This window comes from Camarhynchus parvulus, chromosome 9 (genome assembly GCF_901933205.1).
Source record: "Camarhynchus parvulus chromosome 9, STF_HiC, whole genome shotgun sequence".
Lineage (NCBI taxonomy): Eukaryota > Metazoa > Chordata > Aves > Passeriformes > Thraupidae > Camarhynchus > Camarhynchus parvulus.
Window position 1 is genome coordinate 2,866,448 of NC_044579.1, and position 23,060 is coordinate 2,889,507.

Sequence of the window (23,060 nt, forward strand, 5' to 3'; positions counted from 1 at the left end):
CTGTTCAGATGTTAAGTCACCTACTGAAGCTTAAGGAAATAAAAGAAATCATCCTGCTGAATGTTTCCTTTGGCTGAAGTAACCTTCATTCTGGCTGGAAAAGGTTAAACATTGACACACCAGGTACTTTTCAGAAGCAAATTAAGAGAACTGGGAAATCACACGAAACAAATCACGGGGTAATTAGGCCAGAGCAATTTTCTGGATCTGTGCAGTGTAAAACACATCTTTTTGTCTGCCTCCCTGTTCCACCCCAGTGGGAATTAGCACTCATACAGGCATCACAGCCAAGTTAAAGGCACCCTGAATCCCTCCTTGGAGGTTCCTCTCCGAACTGCTCTGTGCCCTGCAGACTTTTGACTTCTGGAGGGTTCTCTGGGTTTGATTTTCAGCAGGTTTCCAGGCCACACTTTTTTGTTAAAATGCAGAAATTCTGATGGTGCCTTGTTGGCTCGGCCCAGTAGGAACCTCCCGGCCAGTGACACAGGGTAAGGAGCCCACAGTCCCCACCATCAACCCCCAGAGCAAGGAGAGGAGGTGTCATTGTCATATGGAAAATAGCAATAAATCACCTTCAGGGCTTTGCTATTTGCATTCATGTGGTTAAACTCCCCCGTGGGATGGGCAGGGAATTTTGTCAGGATTTATCTGCCTGAGTCAAAGTCATTATCTACTCTGAAGTCTGTTGCTGTTTGTTCCAGTGATAGAAACTCCAGGGAATTCTGTTTCAAATTCCTGATTCTGAACTGTTAGTTTAATTAAAAAAATTAAACTGCTCTTGTCTACTCTGGAAAAAAAATATTCCTTAGATTTTGTAGGACGTGCTCTACACTGGTTGCAATATCAAATAATCCTGGCATGGCACATCTGCTTTCCAAAGGAAGCCATGAATGACCAGAAACAAATTATCTGGAGGCATAATTTTGTGAGCTGACTTGCCTGAACTTTTAAAACAGATTAACTTTTCACACAGTAGTGATGACTCCAAATTTAACACATATTAACGATCTTATTTAATCAACAGATTGGCAAAGACATCTTAGGCTTCTCCTGGACTCTACAAGAAACAGATCCAGACAAAATTAGAGCACAAACATCCTGTTAGCACTCAGGATTTAGAAACTTTGATACTTTTCTTCTCCAGGGTCTCAAATTATTCACTGGGATAGATTTTCTTGTACATCAAACCAGATGGGTCACTCCAGTTGTACCTGGGGATTTGTAGAAGGCAGAGAGCTTTGATAAATCAAACATGTATTTACACATGACCTGGTACATTTCTTTTACTTATGATAAGGGAATGCTTTTTCTTATGAATTCACCTTGCCCTTCAGAAATATTTCTCTTTTTGCCAGGATGATAAAATGGTGTTATCAGTGTTTTAATAAAATTGCATTCTGCCAGGGTGAGCAGTGACAAAAGGAACCAGAACTTCTGGTGATCAGGTAGATCTTCCTGACACCCAGGTGGGAGTGCACAAAGCATCCAATCCAGGTTTCTATTTAAAGATAACATTTTTCAGCGTAGCCAAGCATTGTCAAGAATATTTTGCAAAATACCCAGGAAAAAAAGTGGCACAAGTGGAAAGGTTCTGAGGCTCAGTAAATCTGGCTGTGAACTAAGAGAATATAACGGGTGCTTACCCTGTTATTGGGTTTTTTCCCTTTATTTATTTCCTTGGCACCAATTATTGGCCACCATTAGGGATAAAATACTGGAGAACTCGTGCCTTTGGTGTGCCTCAGTCCACAGAGCACACAAATAAATGTAATGCCCACACAAGGGTGAAGCTAAAGGCAGGAGGAGATGAGGATTCTTCTCTTTTATGGCTTTTCACTGTGGAGAGAAGAAAAATGAAATGACCTTTATGAAGGAAATGAGGAAGAATACTCACAGCACAGCAAAACCACAATGTCTGATTATCTCAAATCAATTGCAGCTTTGGAAACTCCATCAAAACCCTGTATTAGGAAATTATTAAATATTGGGAATCGCTGCAAATTAATTTCTCCAGTGGCTGCCAGAATCATCCAAACCTGTCCAACGGTGCCACAGTTGAAAGAAACTATTTGGAAAAATGTTTTGCTGACTTTAGCTTGTTAACACTCACCAAATCTGATCTGTCAAATTCAAGCTGTTCTGAGTTCTGAACAAAGAGATGAGAGAAGAAAATTCTTGTACAATGGAGAAGACAAAACCAAACCTGGTAAATAATCAAAGAAAGAAAAGTGGCAAAAACCATGAGTTTCTATATTTGTATTTTTCCTTTTGACTGATTAGGGAAGAAAGATAAAGATCATGTGATTTATACCTTAGGAAATTTTTCTTTTCTTTATTCACACAATAAAACTAACAGAAACCAGGAGAGCAAATTGATGTCACCAAATGGTTTTTGTCCAGATAAAGTTGAAAAGGAAGGAGGAAGACTGGCAGGAAACTTTGTTCTTTGAATTTCTGCTCTTCTTAAGCAAAGTAGGTTTGCTGATCTTTGTGTTGTTATTTCTGGGGCTGTGAAGTCATTTAAATATGATGGCATTTCTCATCTTTTCAGCTGGGGAGGATTCATTTGACAGGCTCAGATGGGTGTAGATGGATGTATAGGAACTAGACATATTTTCACCATAATCCAGAGTATCTGAAAGTCCAGTTCAGTAGCCCAGAATTAGTTTAGTGACATTTAAAATCCAATTATCCTGCTAATCCACTGCTCTCATATTGCTGATCAATCTCTACCTTTGTCTTGTCTGTAGCATATACTCCATCCTAGAAATCCAAGGGTTTCTTTAATTTGAGTGGATATAGCATGTACATATTTATTTTGCTTCAGACAGTGCATTATTTCTCCTTCAGTTTCATTCACAACATGAAAATTAGTATTTGCTACTTCTATTTCCTATTAACATTACCAGTAAATAGTAAATGTTGCTATAGTAAAGGTTGTGACTGCTCTCCACACAGATCACCTTTTTAACTAAAAACAAAGTCTTTGATCTTCCAATGATATTATAGAGTCTCCACAGAGATTTTCCAGCTAAAGACCCTCTGGTTTTACAAAGAAAAAAATAAATTCTAGATGAAAGTCACTGAAATTTAAAATGAATTCAGAATGCTGCTGTATTTTCAGTAATTTACACTAGTGATGGATTTTAAGCAATTGCAGCACGGGGATATTGTGCAACTCTGTAAGATATTTTATTCCTCCTTAATTATGCTGCAAACGTTTCCTGAGCAACATGGCACTGGGAAACTTCCAATAAATGATTAAACCTTCCTGGGATCACAGAAATGCTCTCCCAGAGTTTTCCACAGGCAAAGCAGCAAATTCCAGCCTTGATCTTCCCAACCTTCTCCTGTCACAGGGTAATTTTGAAGAGTTTTGTGCCAACCATTGGATGGGATATTTGGGATGGAGCTCCAACAGCCACACAGGATTTGTTTGCAAACTCTCAGAATTTGCTGATCCTCCACTCTGGCCTGGAGTATTTGCTCCACTGGATTCATTCTTGGCTTTTCCTGGGTGCTGGTGGCAGGATTTCAGCCCTGCACGTGTTTAAACCTCTCTGCAGTGTTTCCTGTAATCTCTCTGGTTGCTCCCTGCCTGCCTTTGGCACAGGAGCTTTCATTTCCTCACTGCTTGTTTGGGTTCCTGGGAACTTGTGCAGCAAACACTGCACTCCCCCACAATTCCCAATGTACTGGCTCTGCCTGTGGGATGCTATTTACACCAGAAAGGGTTATAAATAAAAAAGTCAGTATATTTTTCATTTTCACGATCCACAGATGTATTTAACAGTGTAAATTCTGTAGAATACAAGTCTGTAGAAGAGAAATATCTCTTAGCTGTTGCTGCTGGTTTGGATTTCCCTTTGCTTTCCTTGAAGAACTCTGCAGGGATCAGAATATTTCACAGCAGCCACACCACAGCCTTAACTCTTTTTATCCTTTTATTATTGTGGGCATTAGGAATGTGTGAACTTCATCCCAAACTCTGATTTTATGGCAATAAATAAGTATGGAAATATTTATTTATTGCCACATGGAAACATGGCAGGAGCAACCCCTTCAAGTGAGTGAGGAGAGTTCGTAATTTTTGCCATTTTTGACACCAGCCAGAAACTCAGGGCACTCCACTGCTACCTGCAGTTCCTGCCTTCAGGGAAAGGAGGGAGCACAAAAATTTCAGCTTCTCATTCTGCAGCTCTGGAAGAGCCAAGCTGCTTGTGCCAGATGAGGCTAAATGGAGCAGAAGGGGCTGTGGCCCCAGGAAAGGTCGGGAAGATCAGGCAGGGGGGAAGTCAGGCAGCAGGCACCGCAGGATCCTGCTCTGCTGGGCTCTTTGCAGCACTGGAGCTCAAATTCCTGCTCCAGGCAGCTCAGAGCTCCTGCTGCACAAAGGTTGAGATGGAGGAAAAAGTGAGAGGTGAAGGAGAGAGAAGAGAAGAGAAGAGAAGAGAAGAGAAGAGAAGAGAAGAGAAGAGAAGAGAAGAGAAGAGAAGAGAAGAGAAGAGAAGAGAAGAGAAGAGAAGAGAAGAGAAGAGAAGAGAAGAGAAGAGAAGAGAAGAGAAGAGAAGAGAAGAGAAGAGAAGAGAAGAGAAGAGAAGAGAAGAGAAGAGAAGAGAGAAAGATGAAAAGAGAAAGAGAAGATAAAAGAGAAGAGAGAAAGGAGAAAGAGAAGGAGAAAGAGAAGGAGAAGGAGAAGGAGAAGGAGAAAGAGAAAGAGAAAGAGAAAGAGAAAGAGAAAGAGAAAGAGAAAGAGAAAGAGAAAGAGAAAGAGAAAGAGAAAGAGAAAGAGAAAGAGAAAGAGAAAGAGAAAGAGAAAGAGAAAGAGAAAGAGAAAGAGAAAGAGAAAGAGAAAGAGAAAGAGAAAGAGAGATCTCTCCCAAAAAACTGCTCCAGGCCCAGCTTATCTTAGAACCCACAGCTCAAGGACCTGATCAGGGAATAGGGACACACCAAAATTTCCATTTCTATTGCAGAGAATGCAGTGAAAAAGCAGGAATTTTCACGGGAAGCAGCAGTTGGAAGACAAACACTTGGCCTAAGTCTGGAAAACTCTGGATGGGGTTTAATGAGCTCCCCTGGCTGCCACAGCTGCACTTCACCAAAGGGATTTTAAGGAAGAGTGGCTGTTCCCTCACTTTCTCCCAATTAAAAAGAATCTGAACAGATTTATCCAATTTGACTGAAGCCACCACAGCTTGAAAAGAAAACAGTTGGTTTATGAAAATGTTGATGGATCAGTAGAAAGAACAGAAGACTTTGGAAGTTTCTTGAATTAGCCTTTGAAAAGGCAGCCAATTTTCATCTTCATTTATCCAGGCACATATGGATGATTCCATAAGTAAAAAAAATATTTAAAAAAACAAAAACCAACTTATCTTGGTGTCTTTAGTGTATGAGATCCAAATGAGCTGAGATAGAGTCCTCTGAAACCTGGCTCATCACTTATGAAACCTGAGTTTTTATTCTTTGGAAAACTTGTCATCTTTGGGAGAGCTGATATATTCCAGGTGTGCTGTTAAAGGCAGGATGCAGAAGAAGTTTTAATCAAATTATGATTCACTAAATTATAATCCTGGAGAGTTTTTTTTCTCTGTTTGTCATCAAAATTAGAGGCATGGCTGTGGGGGGTGTTTGCAGTATTGGTGACTTTTCTGGTACAAAATTGTGGGGTTTACTTCAATTAAATCAAAGTTCCTTTTTCATCAGATAAAATTACCTGAAGTGAATTTCTAAAATTCCCATTTTTTTACCTCAGCATCACAAGGCAGGCTTGTTCTGGGGATTGAGAATCATGGCAAATGAGGAAAATGTCACTTTGCAGTGTGCCTGAAGCTGATTATCCATATGATGGTGTGGGGCCTGATGTACAAGGACATCTCTTCATCACTGGGGAGTTCTGGGAAGTTTTACAGCAGTTTGATTTCATGGGAACTTTCATCCCATGTCTCCTGAATATCAAAATACATGTTGGGCTGTAAACAGATCTCAGTTTTGGATGTAAATATTCAAACCCCTCAAGGCTGAGTTAATAAGTTAGAGGAGCTTATTCAAGGGAGAAGAAAGAGCCTACTTAGGCTGTCAATACAATTCACAAAATGAATTTTTGTGCTCTGTCAAGGGAGTGTTGGAGTCAATATCTGCTGCACAGAAAATGTCAAACTCTATAGGAGTACAGAGCTGTCTGTTTTTAGAAAGGTGAAAACGCTTCTGCTTTTAAAATGACAGCAATATTTTGGAAGTTTTTTTAACTTGCGTATTGAAGGGCTGGGAATTTGTGAATTTTGCCTTATTTTTATTTTTATTTTTTCCCCAGAGCCTGGGCACGTTGCCAGAAGAACAAGGGTTTGCTGTGGAGTGCTATGAACAAGACTGAAACACCAAAAGCAGAAAAGAGATGAAAATGCAGGATGAGTTAGCACAGGTAGCCAAGTGCCATGTGCCCGACCCAGGAAAAGCTGCCAGGCAGGATGGGTTGGGTTGGTGCACTGGAAGGACACCACTGATCCAAAATCCCACCTGCTGCAGAGCTGCATAAGCCTCTGACACCTAAACATTGCACTTGTCAGAGATGAATGAGAGAGGGAGAGGAGTTTTAACAGGGAATAAAGAAAGCCAGAGATTAAATAGGCTCCTGTCCTTGTGGAGGCTGTAAATTCATTATTCCCTGCGATGACAAAGAGGAGGTGACACAGATGAGCTGTCTCTGCTGAGCCAGGGCAGAGCTGTGCTCAGCTTGACGCCTCTGTCAGCTCTGAGAGGAGCAGGTTTCTCCAGGATTTTGGGGTCCACAACCCTCTTTAGGATCAGCCTGTAAGTGAGATGCCTGGGTGGGATCCAACATGCCTTGGGTGGCATGAGTACCTCAGGAGATCTTTCCATGCTCACCAGTGGCACAAAACTGCCTCCAGCTTCAACGGGAAGGAAGAAAAGAGGAGTTTTTCCTGCTCTGAACTGAGATCTCCCCTTTGCAGGAGCTCCCCTTCAGCCCAGCAGCACCTGCAGCTCCAGGGAAGGTCCATCCATGAGCACCAGGCAGGACAGAGCTGTGGAAAGGTCTGGAAAGGGTCAAACACCCCAATTACAACCATTTCTTTTCCTTTTATATGTATTTCCTTTTATATATTTCCTTTCATTTTCTGTTATAATAATTTCTTTTCTGTAACATATTTTCTTTTTAAGTTTCATTCCAGTAATTAGCAAAACTTACAGTCTTCCCTTTTAGGACATCCTGGATTGGCAGACTGTGCAAGATTTGGAGTATATCATTTTTACCTCAGAAAAATAACCAGTTGCAAGTTCCCAATGCCCTTTATGGCTTTTGGGAGGTCAATGGAATTTCTTCCAGAGGTGGATTTGGACACCTAAGGACAGTTTGTGCTGAGAATAATAGCAGGTCTGTAAATCTGGATATCTAGGACGATCTGTCACCTTCCTTTAAGGAATTCTTGTTTGTTTTTTATGGTACAAAGGTTTACCCTGTGCATGTTCAGCACCGTGCTCTTAATTCTCCCCAGTCCTTGCAAGTGCAACAAAATGTGAATACTGAAGGGAGTATTTAACATGACTGGAATTAATCCACACTCACTCTGGGCCTTTTGCTTCACACTTTCTAGGATTGTGCCATTAGAATTTTCCTGCCTGGAAATCTGGTGTTAAAGGTCTAAACTGTCTCTTGGAGTCAGAGGGGATCTGAAGGCAAGTGCCAGACTCTTTTTTCTCAGAAAGAGAGTAAACGTCTGACATTCCTCTCCTGCCTAATTCCTGCAGCCCATCAGGTGTGACAGACATTCCTCAGGTGCTTTTCTCCATATTTCCCTCTTCTCTTCCTCACAAAAATCTGCAAGAGCCCCTGCCACAGCCCAATTATCCGTCCCACTAATTACACTGACCAATCAGTCCATTGGTGCGCTCTCAGTTCACAAGGAGTGTGAGGGAATTTGGTTGAATTTAAAGTCAAGACTTCAGGTTGGGCTGCAGGACCTTGGTGGAGCAGGAATGTGCAGGTGAGCTGGTGCTGGACACCTGAGCTGAGCTTTACCTGCTCAGAGGGCCCAGGGTCACTTCATGCCCATCAAACCTGATTCCAACAATGCCACCAAACTGTGCACAGTGCCAGGGACACTCAGAGTTTTATCTGTGTCCCCCTACTCGGGTCAAGGTTTTCCACAATTCAGCAAATTTCGCCTCGTCCTTAAGAAAATAAACAAGACAAACAGAGGGGGAAGTCCATCCTCACCTGGCCAGGTAGCAAAAGCAGCTGCAGATTTTCCATTTGGATGTTAGAAGAGAGAAAAGGGTGATTATTTATAAACTGGGCTTTGCACACTCTTTTTATACTTAAGATTTTCAGCTTTTGCATCCAGGAGAGCAAAATAGGAGCCAATAATTTTTATCTTCACCTTTCTGGGGAGAAGGCTGCAAGGATCTGTTAAATCCCTGGAGTTCTCAGCTCAGCTCAGGCTGGTTTGGTGCTGTGACCCCATGGATAGAGCTCTTCGTGGGCATCACCAGGAGCAAGGATTCCATCAGCCTGGGTGCATTTTCATTTTCCTCAGTGGCTCCTGGCTGTCAGTCATTGAGAACTGAACTGAACCTGGAATTCTTTGATCTGGGCTAAATCCCAGCCGGTAAAACAACTCTTACAGAAGTTTTCTTCTGTGTGAACAGCAAAATCTCGTGGTTTGGGATTGAAAAATTCAATGTGAGGTTTAGCATTCATTGAATACAACAGATCCATAGCTGCTGTGGATTTGATCAATGTTCACAGATAAGTGCTTTCATTTTCATTTTTAATTTCTCTTTTGAGACTGGACTTTGAACTATGGCCCATGGTACTTCTCTTACTGTGTAAAAATAGATTTGATTCCAGCATTTTACATAAATAAATTGTATAAGTGTTCCTTAAAGCAAGATGCCATATACTGAGATGAGTATATGAGGTCTGAAAGAAATGAAAACTCTGACTTTCAAAGGCACACTCTGGTGGGCTGACATTTAACTTTAATTTTCTGCAAGTCAGTCAAAAATTTGGACTCCAGATCCCACGGAAGGGACAGACAAGAACTTATGAGAGGGTCAAATAGCAATAGTTGCCAATAGTAAAATTTATATTAATATTTGCCCTCTCCAGCTCCGCCAGGCAAAGATCTCTCCAGTGAAGTCTATTTGAATTACATAGAAAAAGAACATGATTATTACAATCTGGAGAAACAGATTAACATAAAATCACGAATGGCTGTACTTACCCAGGAGTGGGGATAATGGTCCTTTTCTTAAAAAATTACCTTATAAGTGCAACTTAGTTTGAAATATTACAATTAATTCATCTATTTGAAAAAAAAATAAAGAGAAATACTAAAAAAACTATTAAATTGTGAATTTCAAAACAGCAGGGAAAAGCAATAAATTATTTACTTGTAACTAGATAGAGAAAAAAATTAGGAAAAAAGAAAAAACTCAACAAGTTCTTACCTTTTAAAAACAGAGCCCTGCCTCTCCACATGAAGATATCCAGAAGCTCCTCCTTTTCTGCTCCTTCTCTTCCACCTGCCCATCCCCAGCATCTGAGTCCTGGCTCCTCCAGCCCTCGGCCAGCTCCATCCTGCTGCTCTCCCTCCACAGCAGGAGCACCTTCCCTCTGCAGTGCCTGCAAGCCTCCTGCTCTAAAATTCATTTAAGTGCTGGAGGAACGGCCTGGAGCAATTAAAATTAGGAAATGAAACAGAACAGTTCTCCAGATAACATTTACCAGTCTCCAGCAGAGTGAGAATGTCAATATGGCTTGATGGGGGTTCATTTGGAGCAGAGGAAATGAGTTTAAAAACCACAGAAAGCCCCTGGTTCTCCAGCAGCAAAACAATCTGTGAATGCACCCAGCAGAAGCAAATAAATCATGGGACGTGGCCTTTTTAAAGGTCACAAAATAACAAGTGGATCAAGATTAATTGGTATTGGCACATCTATTGTAAAGAGAGGGGAGAAGTGATCAATGGTCAAACGACACAGAGAGCCCCAGAAAATGCATCCATCATAAAATCATGGCAAGGTGGAGGCAGTGACCTCTGGTGTGAGCAGAGGAATGCAAAAGTGGGGTGCCACTTGAGGAAACAAAATAAAGCAACACAGACACTGGATTCTCTAGTGAGGGTGTTTAATTTTTGATTTTAATATTTATAGATTTTTAAAAGCGGCAGTGGGTTGGAGGATGGCGGTGCCACCTCCCCAATGACACTGGACAAACCAACGGTCTATCAAATTTCTCCTCCTCCATAAAAGAATGTAAAACAATAAGTTATTTATATAAAGTGCCTGGGAAAGTTCATTACAAGAATATAAACATCAGAAAGCTTAGAAGAACTTAAAAAAACAAGGCAACAGTGGAAGGAAAGGAATGATTGGAAAGGGTGGCTTTAGGCTGGGGAGTGGTGAGGGGCTTTTATGGTGATAATAACATGTTAAAAAAACTCAGTTCAGTGGAGAGACAAACTATCAGCAAAAGGGGAAATTAAAGTTAAAATCTGCAAATCCTAGAAAACCTGAAGTGTTCAAAGAATCTCCTTTGCAACGCAGGGATGAAGAGAAAACACCAGCAAAGGATCATTATCCAGTGAAGCCAGATTCTGAGAGACAAGTGGGATTGACTGTTCACATGGAAAAACAAAAATCAACAAAATGCATTTCCATGGGACTTTGAGAGGTTTCTTCTTCTGTTTGGCTTTTTGTTAATTCTGCATTTAACGAAGATCCCTTACAGTGCCAGGGGATCTGAGCCCCTGAGGGGTTTGTGGTGCATTTTTATGGCAGTGAAGGCACAGGTGGATGATAAAACCCCTGATATCCCCTGGGATTCCACTTTTACTCCCACAGAATCCCAGCATGGCCGAAGTTGGGATGGGCCAGCTCATCGTGAGGAAATCGCCTTGCAAATAACACAGTGAAAACATTTCCATGTTTATTTCTGCTCCCAGGTATCCAAGAGAGTAAAACCAAAACCTGCAGGAGGCACATTTTGCTGTGAAGAGGGAAATTTGAATTTTTGGAAGTTTTCAAAGGATGGTCAAAGTTCTTTTACCCAATTCCACCAACCCACAGCATTCACAAATAATCCTGTCACCCCTGAAGGCACTTTTAGGAATTCCTTATGGATCTTGAATCCCTTTGACTGAGCACCTTTTAAGACAGGTTGGAATTTTAATAATTTTTTTGTAAAATGCAAAAAAGAAACCCAAAAAAAACATCCTTCATATAGTTCTGCTAATACCAGAGGAGAAACATCACAGATGTGACTAAAAGTGCTCAGAAGAAGAGATGGGAAAGTTATTTCTATTCAGTTTCTGCTCAGAGCAGTGTGAGAATTTAATATTTCTGTATTTTTTAACATTACTTCATACAGATCTTTAATTCCTCTCTCCTCCCAGATGTGTGGCTGCTGCTTCACTTGCCTTAAGATTTACGAAATACCTCAAAAGAGCATTTTAAAAATAGCATTTAAAGATCTTTAGGTTAAAAGCATTCCAGGAAAAGGTTTAAATGCTGCTTTTTATGGCTGCATTTAGGAGCTGTCCAAGGCTCCTGGTGCTGCAATTGATCTGAATTCAGATTATTCAAATTCTAAAGCAACCCAGGAGCACTGAAGACCCCAAGCACAGGCACCTGTGCTAAATATTCCTTTAAACACTTCATTTTAAGGTGCTCAGGTCTAAATATTGGCTTTAGTTCCAAACTAAACCATCTAAGGTGAGCTTTTAAAGGTGATTTAGGGGGTGAATAATGGTTTTGAAAGGGCAGATGCAAAGTTTAACTAATTAATCAATTGGGTTGTTTTTATAGCAGGTTACTTGTGCAGCCTGCAGATGATATTAAGGGATTACAGCAATTTAAATTGTGTAAATGCCACGATTTAAGGAATTACAGCAATGCAAATTGTGTAACTCACAGAATTTAAGGGATTACAGCAATGTGAATTGTGTAAATCAGGGAATTTAAGGAATTACAGCAATGTGAATTGTGTAAATCAAAGAATTTAAGATCTTACAGAAATATAAATTGTGTAAATTCCATAATTTAGGAATACCAGCCATGCAACTTGTGTAAATCACAGATTTTAAGGAATTTCAGCAATGTAAATGGTGTAAATCCCACAATTTAGGGATTACAGCAATGTAAATAGTGTAAATCCCACAATTTAGGGAATTACGGCAATGTGAATTGTGTAAATCGGAGAATTTAAGGAATTACAGCAATATGAACTGTGTAAATCACAGAATTTAAGAGATTACAGAAAAGTAAATTGTGTAAATTTCACAATTTAAGGGATTTCAGCAATGTAAATGGTGTAAATGCCACAATTTAAGGGATTACAGCAATAAATGTTTCTTGATTCTTACCTTTCAGTAGATGTGGTTATTCATATTGCGGACTGGGGAAAATTGCCACAAAATCAACAAGTTCCAATTCTCCCCTCTTTGTTCACCAACCCAGAACAAACCAGAGAATCACCAAGGCAAGAAAAGAATTCCAAAATCACCAAGTCCAACCTACAACCACCATGGCCACTAAACCCCATTTGGTCTTAAATCCACTTTTTATTACAATTTTTGAAATTCATGCCACATGATCTCCAGAAGCTTCCTCAATGGGAGCCCAGTGAAGAAAAAGGAAGAGGTTAATTCAGTGATCAGCATTTCAAGAATGTAAATCCAGATTTAATTTGTAAAACCTTATGAACATATGCCATTATGCCTTGGATTTCACACTTAATGTGTTTTCAATGTGGTTAAATTAAGAAAAATAATTAAAGTCAACTGAATAACCTTAATAGCTGGTAGCTGGAGAGCTGAGTTAGTATTTTTTGTTGCAAATTGAAATATTAAGCCCATCTGTTTTCCTCTGAAGAAATTCCTGAAATTACTGGGTTTTTTAATCATTTTTATGTCATTAAAATTTTAATGAAAACCTACACGCTGCTGTCAATTTAAAATACTAATTTTAATAGCAAATAATTTTAATAGTAAATAATTTTAACAGCAAAATTAGTAATTTCAATGCCCAAACCCAAACACCCACCAACAGGAAGGAAAACTGAACGCTGATAATTGCTTCAGATGCAACTGCAAAATTAATATAAATATAATATAAATTAATACCATTGAATTCCATCAAAGAAGGGCCTGCACAGTTTGGAAATCTCCATTTTCCTTGCAGGGCCTTTCATAATGGTTCTTAATAAACTGCTGGAACTTCTGTATAAATTAACTGTGGAAAGAGTGGAAAGAACTCTGCTTTATGGCACATCTTTTAGAAAAAAAAAATATATAAAGATAGATATATAGATTATAGATTAGATTACAGATTATAGATTATAGATTATAGATTATAGATTATAGATTATAGATTATAGATTATAGATTATAGATTATAGTTATAGATAGAAAGATATATAAAAATGTATATAATATAATGTGTGTGTATTTGTGAGTCGATACCTGAGCCCCTGCCTGGAGAAATAAGAGATAATTTAACTCACAATTTACCTCACACAATTTATCTCACATAATTTATCTCACAACACCCAAACACAGCAGATATCTGAGATTTTGCATTCCCTTCTACTGAATGCCAGAGTAAATTAGAACTTTGAGTCCCCACATCCCCAGAGCTCAATTAAAGCTGGAGTTTGAGCCACAGAGACTGAAATCAGTTTGTTCCTGCAACACTCCAGCCCATTTTCCAAATAAAGCAGAAGGCAATTTACCCCGGGCTCTGTGCTCTGCATAATGAACTTTTTCCCTTTGTTTAACAACCTTGTCTGGGAATCAGCTGGATCTGGGGTGGATTTGCACCATGTCAGGGACAAGAGAGCCCAGAAAGTCACATTCTGTCCATGCCCTGAGTGGCCTTTTAGCGCTCAATAGATCTCCTGACTACAGCGGGAAGATTTAATCTAGTTTTAATTTATATATTTATTTATGGCATTTTATTTATTTATTTATTTATTTATTTAATATATTTATTTATACATTATTTATTTATTTGAAACTACCTTATTCAAAATCTATAACTTTCTTTAAATGCTAATGCAGTTTAAAAAGTGGCTGTGTTTAGAGCACCTAAACTATAAATTCCTTCTCTAAATACAAATTCAGTAGCTTAGTTTCTTTTTCTTCTTTTTTTTTTTCCTTGCGGCTGGTGATCGGATGGGTGTTCCAGCAGATTCCTGTGGGAATCCCTCTGCCACCTTGCTGGGAATTAATCAGCATCTCCCTGGCCTGTGAAATTCCCCAGCACCAGCAGGAGGGGATGATCAATAAATGACCAATTCTGTCACCATGTGGGGACACATGGCAGGATGGGCACCCAGTGGTTTGACAAAAATTGGGGCATTGCTTTGACTCAGAACTCTCAAATAATCTTATTTTTAATTTGTGCTATTAAACTTCATGTTGCATGAACACCACGGGCTTCAAGAACGTGGTTGATCAACCCCATCTCAATAAAACAAAATTAAATTTGCTCCTGAAGGAGGAGAAACTTTCCTGCTGAAAGTTTCACCATTTTCCAGGACGTCCATCTTAATCCAAAAACGTTCATTTTTCCTTTCACTCATTTGGACACTCAATGTTCTACCAATAACAAAAATAATTTGCATTTTTATTTGCAGCATTCTAATTCAAAATTATATTCCAAAAAAACTCCTAGAAGAAGCAAAATTTTGCTTTTCAAATCTACCATTCTAGCAGTGTGTTCCAAAAGAGTTTTGATCCATTTTCAATCTGCAACTCTCTTGGAAAGGTTTGTGAAACCAGAGCTCTGGGGTCCCCAAAATTTGCTGAAAAGATGCAGGTGAGTATTTATGAAAGTCTCGCTGTCAGCCCAGGGTCCTCATCAGAGAAATAGAATTACTTTGCACTAAAAAAATATAAGACATAAAATCTTAGATTTAGTAAGTATTTTTTCTCCAGTCCTAGAAGAAAAAAAAGAATTGTAATTCAGTGTTTAAAACCCATGAAAGGGAAAATTTTAACCAGCTGGGCCACTGCAATTTAATCCTAGTTTCAAGAAGAGGAAAATACATTTAAACTTTGAAAGACCATTCTGGTACAATTCATTCAATTAGACATGGGTACAGGTGCAATAATTTCTGAGAATATTAGTACAAATCTACTTTTTAAAATCATTTTTATGATTAGAAATATATTTTAACTAGGTGTAAATTTTAAAAGAAGACAAAGTTTACTTTTTTAAAAATCCGAAACAACTCCAGAGTAAACCAGGAGGAGTTCCCGAAGTTATTCCATGTTCCTGCACAGTCATTGAAGAAAAAAAGCTGGAAATAACTCAAAAAACAGACAGGAAATATTACTGCTTCACTAGTGATAAAGACATGGATTAACCAGACAAAGTCTGCAGAAATTTTGTTACACCCTTGCAAAAATCCTGACAGAAAACTGAGAAAACTTAATTATCACCCTACTTATCAAAGGACTTCCATGTGCAGCGTCACTTTCATAGCAAGGATGGGTTTTATCTGTTTATTACTGTGACAAGTGTAGCAATATTTAATGAAATTTCCTTGACATTTTGTCTCCCTTTGTAGTTTGGGGTTATTTTCTCGACTCAGAGTGGAGAGCTCTGCAAACAAGGTGGAAAAATCAAAGTGTCACTGACACATCCTCAGGTGGGAGAGCCCTGGACTCACCCCAGAAAAGCCAAACCAGAGCAGCTCCTTAATGTTACCTGAATTATTGGCCTGAGTCATCTCCACCCCACTGAAACAATAATTTCAGTTATTATTTGAAATAATAAACTGATTATTTCAATCACATCAAATAAATTATTATTGTCTCCTCTAAGTGCTCCTGCATAAGTTGATATCCAAGTAAAGCTTGCGATTCTGTCTGATTTATTTTAAATTATCGGCTGATGTAGAAACAGAACTAAATATTTATGAGGTGCCGGTGAGAAATGAGAGAGGTAATTCATTTAATAAGTGCAGGGAGTATCAGATATTTGCTGTATTTCTGCAGCACAGCAGAGAAACATTCACTGGGACTGCAAATATTGGTGGCACAGGGTACAAAGAGGGGCTCAAAGAGGCCCAAAGATAGACTGGAACAGAATCAAACTCAAAGTGGGGCATCTATTTTATTAAAATACACACAAAATATAAAATATCTGAATTTATAGTTTCAACTCCAAGCTGAAATTATAAAAAATCCAAACAAACAAAACCCAACTAATTTTCCACAAAGAAAAAGTTCTGAGGCATCACCTGCCTCAGAAAAGGAGAAAAAAAAAAGAATTATATATAAGAAATATAACTGAGCCTAGAAGGAATTGATAACTTGTAGCTGGAACTGAGAGATAAAAGATTTAAAAGACAATGTTTGAGGAAAAAAACGGGTTGGAGAGTTTCTGTCTCAGTGGAGTCAAACACAATGTTCCACCAGAGAAACCACACACAGGAGCTTTGTTTTAACGAGAGGATTTTCATTCCTCTCTCTCCAGTAAAAGCTTTGAATATAATCATTTTATGACTTTATCACTTACAGATTCTATTAATAAAAGAATGAAACAGAACTTACAAACTTGCTGAATTATGAGTTGTGCTTGGAAAGGAAGAATTTCTGTTCAAACCTGGCTTTCCAGTGGAATGATCTCATTACTAAAATGATCTCTTTTCAATATACATCCTTTATGCTGAAAAATGACTTAACTTTCAATTCAAACGTATAGAAAGATATCTGAAAAAATATCATTATCATATATATTAACTTCTTAATTAGTCATTCACAGAGCATGGAGACAAAGCATAAGATTTCAATGGCATGGATGTTATTAGAGACAATATTTTATTGGCATCAATGAAAGAGTCCCATGTTGAAATCCAGACAATTTCCCTGTCAGGAGCTAAATTGGTTTTCATGCCTTTGTGGTATTTAAACCTATAAAAACATCTCCTTCATCATCCAGTTGTGAAACTTTTCTCCAGCTTTTCTTCCACTCGGACAGAAGATAATTATTCTTATTTTTGTCGCCTTTGTAAAGGTTTTGCTGCACTCACAATTCTTGAAGAATTGAATTTTATTGCTGCTTGTAGCCCTCCCTCACCTCCTTTCATTCACCACTGTTTGCACACTCATTTAAATGGAATTTTGGGGATCAACACTAAGGGAAAGGTGGAGAAATGCATCAAAAAAAAATCACCAAACTCTCTGGACCCAGAGCCAGGAGCAACTTCACATTCTAGAAAGCAAAAATTCAGTGTTTGGCTTGAGAGTTCATCACCTGAGAAGAAAGTTTTAAACATTTACTCGATTATTATTGCTTGGTTCATGCAAATTATTATTTGTGTGGACTCAGTGAATAACTTTCCAGGGTGAGTGCCTGGAATTCAGAAAGAAAGAATAAAAACTTGTGAGACTGAGGTGGAATCATTCACACCATATGGATTTTCTGAATTATTTATATATCATTCTTATATCCATGGACTTGCTAGTAAAGGAATTTAATCCTCCTGTCCCAACAACCTTTTGTAGTTGTTAAATCTACAATGTATTTGTAGAAACCTGGACTAGCTTGTTACAGAAGCAATGCATCAAAATGCCTTCTCAAATTCAATATTCTCTAATTCTCCAGTCTGGTTGCACCTTTTAATTACAACTCTAATGAATTGTAAATGTGACATCAGAATTCTCTGATGTCTCTGACACCAAGAATTTGGATTTAATTAAAAAAAATAGAATTATTCTGAGCAGATGTGTTTAATGATCGTCTGCAATTAAAATATGCAATCAAGCTTGCAGAAAGTACATAATCTCAGGATATATTTACACAATATTCTCTTTGTTTCGCTGTGCTGCTTTCTGACACTGAACTACAAATGTGCCTTGGACCTCTTTAGACAGGTTTTGAAATAGTAAAAAAGGCAAATTTAGTTGAAATAGAAGATTATACAGGTCCATATTGTAGGCAAGGAGGATTTGGTATAATTTATTCAGGATTTGAGTTTTCTTTCTTCTCTTTGGTTCTTGGTCTGAACAAGAACAGCATTTTCACATAAATAAATAATGTTTTTAAGAAGTACCGGGGCTGCTGTGGGGATGTGAGGGAGGGATCAGTCAGAAACATCTCAGGGAACAAAAGGTGGATTTCACACACGTCCTGCACAGCCTGCCCCTAATCTCTGGCACTGCCAGGCCCCATTTCCTCCCTTTTTCCCTTTGAATTCCTGGAAAAGGAACCTCTCTGAACAGCCCAGGGCTCCTGGGAGGATGATCACCAAATATTCAGTCAAGGTTGCCATTGCAGGAGAAAAAAGCTGATTAAGGCACAGAGTCGTGTACCTCAGCCAACCTCCAGGAAAAACCACATTCTACTGCAGGAGGGGTTTGGAAAATCCTTCCTGTTTGCATCAAATGCTTGAGGTGTGAAAAATGCTGGTCAGATCTCTAAAGACTGACTTAAGAGGAACTGGAATCACTTCTCTTCATGTGAAATGACTGACAGTCACCTAAGCCTTGGTAATTTTCACTATATCCAACAAAATATAGGAGAATTTAAGGAAATCCAACCTCCTCTGGCCATGCACTTTTCCTTGGTTTCTCTTTTTCTTAATTACAAATATCTGTACTCAAAGGTACAGATATAGATCTGAACAATGACCTTGAGCACAGAATGATTAGAGATGCACCAATTTCTCAATGCTTTTACTACCCCAAGAACTGTGATGGGTAAAAAAATAAAAAGAAATGAAAGTTTGGAGTTTGTACTTATTTGGGGAAAAAAAAGGAGAATTTTCATGAGTGACTAGAGAGACACATCAATTATTTATTTATAAAAATTACAAGAGGGAGTTCATTTTGAGAAAAGAGCAAAATTTGTTCATATTTCCAAAGTGTTATTAAAAAAACTCAAGCTTGATGAAGTAAAAAGTGATTTTTGTGAGATCATTGGGTTTTGTTCAAGTTGTATTGAATGTATCCTGTAAGGGCTAACTTTATTTATAATAAAATAAATTATAATAAATATTATTTATGAATAATGAATAAAGCTATTTATAATCAAGCTATTATATAATTATAATAAAGCTATTTAAAAGGCTTTGCCACAAAATCCCCAGGCCCTTCAGTTCCTTTTTCCTTCAAACAAGGGATTGTTCATTTTGCAGAGCTGCTGGGTGCCTGAGAGAGGGAAGATGCCTTCACCAGCCACTTCCATTAGCTTAATTAACACATGGGCATAATTAGTCCTTAAGAGATGAAAAGGAGCCTAAAAGGAAAAGGAGAATGTTTGTGGTACAACTGGAACTTCCCTAAAATAAAACCAATTTGGGTGGGCAGCACTGCCTAATGCAGAAGGGAAAGTGATTTGGACTCCACAGCTCTGCTGTAGACACTGCACATCAAAAAGGTGATTTTTTAAAGAGACAAACCACATCCTTGAGCCATAATTTTTCTGGATTCCCTCTGCTCAGCCTGTGAAATGCAAGTAATTAAATTTCTATTGTTCTGCAGCCCGGAATCCACAGTGAATTATGATCTCAATGGGTTTATTTTTCATTTGGGTTCCTCTGCATTGCCATAACTGACAGGAAATTTCTGTATCTCCCTTGCCCAGGACAGTGGAGCTTCTTTTAATAATGCACACAATGGTTTTGTAGGAAAATGTTCTCTCTAACACAGGAAGTGGTGTGGTATTTCATATTTTGAGTCACAGGAAGGTCCCTTTGTCTGAGTCTTTTCAATTCCCCATTTAACAAAAGCTCAAGGTTGAGAGAAAGAAATAAAACAAATAAGACAAGACCACCAGACTGCAAACTAAACTCATGGATTAAACAGAAAATTAAAATTGGGGTTGGGGAAGGAATTTGATTTTAATAAAATAACTTTAGATGGTAAATGAATTCCTCATCCTTTCACAAGGGCTGTCTTCCAGATTGGAAGGTTCAGTAAAATCAATTTCTCCATTACTCTGATCTCTAGCCAGTGTCAGAAAATACAGGTGCAAGATCTGATAGCCTTGGCTTAAACAATTTATACTAAATAACATATCTAAATATATATATATAAATTATAATATCTATTATAGATATATATCTATAATATCTATTATTATATATCTATATTATCTCTATTATATACAATATTTTATATTATAGATAATGCATATAAATATATCTTATTATATATAATATTTTTATACTATATGTTAGATAGAGATAGATATAGATATAGATATATAGAAATATCTAAATAATTTTAGATTGATTGAAAAATGCAAATGACTGAAAAAAAAATCTTAAAATTCTACTTTATTCCTAATGTACTCAGCCAGTTCTGGATTTTTAAAGTTTTCAATGGAAAAAAAAAAAAAAAAAAACCCCAAATGACAAAAAATAATTCAGAGTTTAAAAGTGTTCTTCCTTCTTTCAACTTCACCTTTATGGGAAAATAAAAAATGTGATAGTAACAAGAAGATATAAGTTTTTAACTTAGAAGAAAATGTAAATTTTAAAGCCCATTTGAAGTGACAGTAACATTGGTTGGATATTTTCTTACCTTGTGAATGTGATGAGTTGGCTTTTCAATTTGTATTGCAGAACTTGGATGCCCATTTACAACCTATTTTTGAAAAAGAAGTTGAATGAAGACATCCTTTTATCAAGCTATTCGGATCAGTCAAAAGCCTCAGTGAAACAAAATCGTAACACTTTTTTTTGTTTTGGTTTGGTTTTTTTTTTTATTTTTCTGGATTTTTTAAATTAAATATTATAAGTTCAGACATAAATACCAAGGGGAGCACTGTCCACAAAGTGCGATCCATTAAAACACACTGAATTTCATGCCCTGGTTTCTCTATTTTTCTTCTCTCCAGGACTAAGAAGTCATTACAGTATCATTAACATGAAGTGCTTTAATAAGAAATTAAGCCATAAATACTTTTAAAACCTGGGCTTCAAAATCATCCAGATGCTTTTCAAGTACAACTCTCCAGCTGCATTTAAAAAAGTGCTTTTCACTCCATTTTCCATTCAACTTCTCTTTTTTCACTTTTATAATGGATTGGAATAATATTCATTTCAGATCTGTCATGTACCTCTATAAAAAGTCAGATTTGATCTGCAGCTCAGCTTCTGGAGATGGTTCCCTTTCTCTGCTGGTTATTTTATCTGACTGTTCCAGCAGTGCAGAGCCCAGATTGTGGCAGCCAGGGTGATAAAGTCCTGGCAACTGGGAATTGTCAGGCTGGTTTCTGCAAAAACATCTGATCAGCTCCCCATTTCCTCTGCATGTGTTCAAAATAATGGCTCAAAGACTCCCGTAAATATTATCAGGAGGATTCAGACTGAAAAGTGGAGAACTGTCACGCAAACTCTGCAGAAAAGCACAACCAGTAAAAGGCATTAATTCAGGAATCTGCATTCTCTAAATGTAAATCATAAATACTCCCTACAATGTATAGGGAGAATGTGGGAATAAGACTAAGAATAATTTCCTCTTGATTTGATTTTCATTTAAGCTCTAAGATCCATAAAAAATAAAATAAATTTAAGTTATGAAAGTAATTCCAGTTCTTTTTCCTGTGACAACTTGGAATAACCATTTCTGATCCGAACAAAAATTACCTTGGAGAGCACAGTTCTGAGAGGTTTTGTCCAGCTGGAAGGGTAAGGGGGAAATCCCTATTTCTGTGGATTATCGATGCTGGACAGCAGCAAAAGTGCATCCCTGGAGTGCCAGGAAGCTCCTCCTGGTGCCACTTCTGTCCCCACAATTCCCCTAAATCCTCGTGGGAAGAGCTGAGAGCAAAGGGGGCCCCTTTGCCTTTTTTTTTGCTCCTAGAGAAAAATTGTTTTATTCCCTCCCTACTTAAAGAGCACAGGGCACTTCTGGGGCGAGTCCTGGGCTGGGGGAGGAGAGCTGCAGACCTGTTCTGCTGGCATTTGGAATAATGGAGCTTTGCTGGCATTTATTTAAAGCAGAGATGAACTCTTTGATCTCTTTAATCACATAATCCTGAGAAAATTATTCTTGACCACTCCAAGAAAAGGTTCCAAATGATTTGTACTCAACTGCAGAAGATTTGTTTTAACCTGATTTGCCCTAAAGACACTGGGAAGGTTTCTTTAAACCAAAAAAAAAAAAATTAAATTCATTCTCATTCTAATTTGTTACATTTCTTTTTCATTAGCTGCTTCCTTGCCTTTTACAATACTAAAAGTGACTTAAACAGAGCTCTAGCTGAAAACCTAAAACAATTGGGATCAGCTCTTTCAGCTGGACTTAATATAAATTATGCTCCACTAATTTATATGTATATATTATTTTTTTAATCCAGTCTCTAATACACCATGCGGGTTCAAAGGAGCATATTTGAAATTATAATTATAAACCGAGACTTTGGAAGTGAAGAGCACCAACCCAGCAGTAGCATTTGGATGGAAAGTGTATTTGAGGAATTCCCATTCCTAACAGAGGAAAATATTAAAATACAATGTATGTAAGGAGTTGATGGCAGTGGCTCAGCCTTGCTTAAAATTTGAAAAAAAAAAAATTTTGTTTGTTTTCTCATATGTCACTTTTTTATCAGGTTTCCAGAGGAAGAAATTGTAATTGTTGTTAGAAGACATTTCTTCGACATCTGGTTCAATCTCCACCTCAAGGTTTTAGGAATACAAAATTCAAGTTACTGTATTTCTTTCATTACTATAAAATCTTTCAGAGGTCACAAGAGCCTTTAAAATTTGAGAGTCATTAAGGTCAGTTGTGAGAAAAAAAAATTAGAATCACTTTTTCCTGGTGAAATATTGAAGTTATTTCATGAGAAATATCTTTTATTTATAATCACTCCAAGAAGAGCTGGCAGCTAATAAAGCACTCGGGAGCTTTTTGTCTCTCCTTCCATCTTCCCATTTTGAAACTACAACTGTTGCTGGAGGGGTTTTATACATTCAATAGAAAAGCTTGGAAGGTGCCTTAGAGAGCTCTGTTTATTTAAATGTCTAAAATATTTTACTTCTCCTCTGTTAAAACAAATTTACTTTCCTTTCTTTCTTA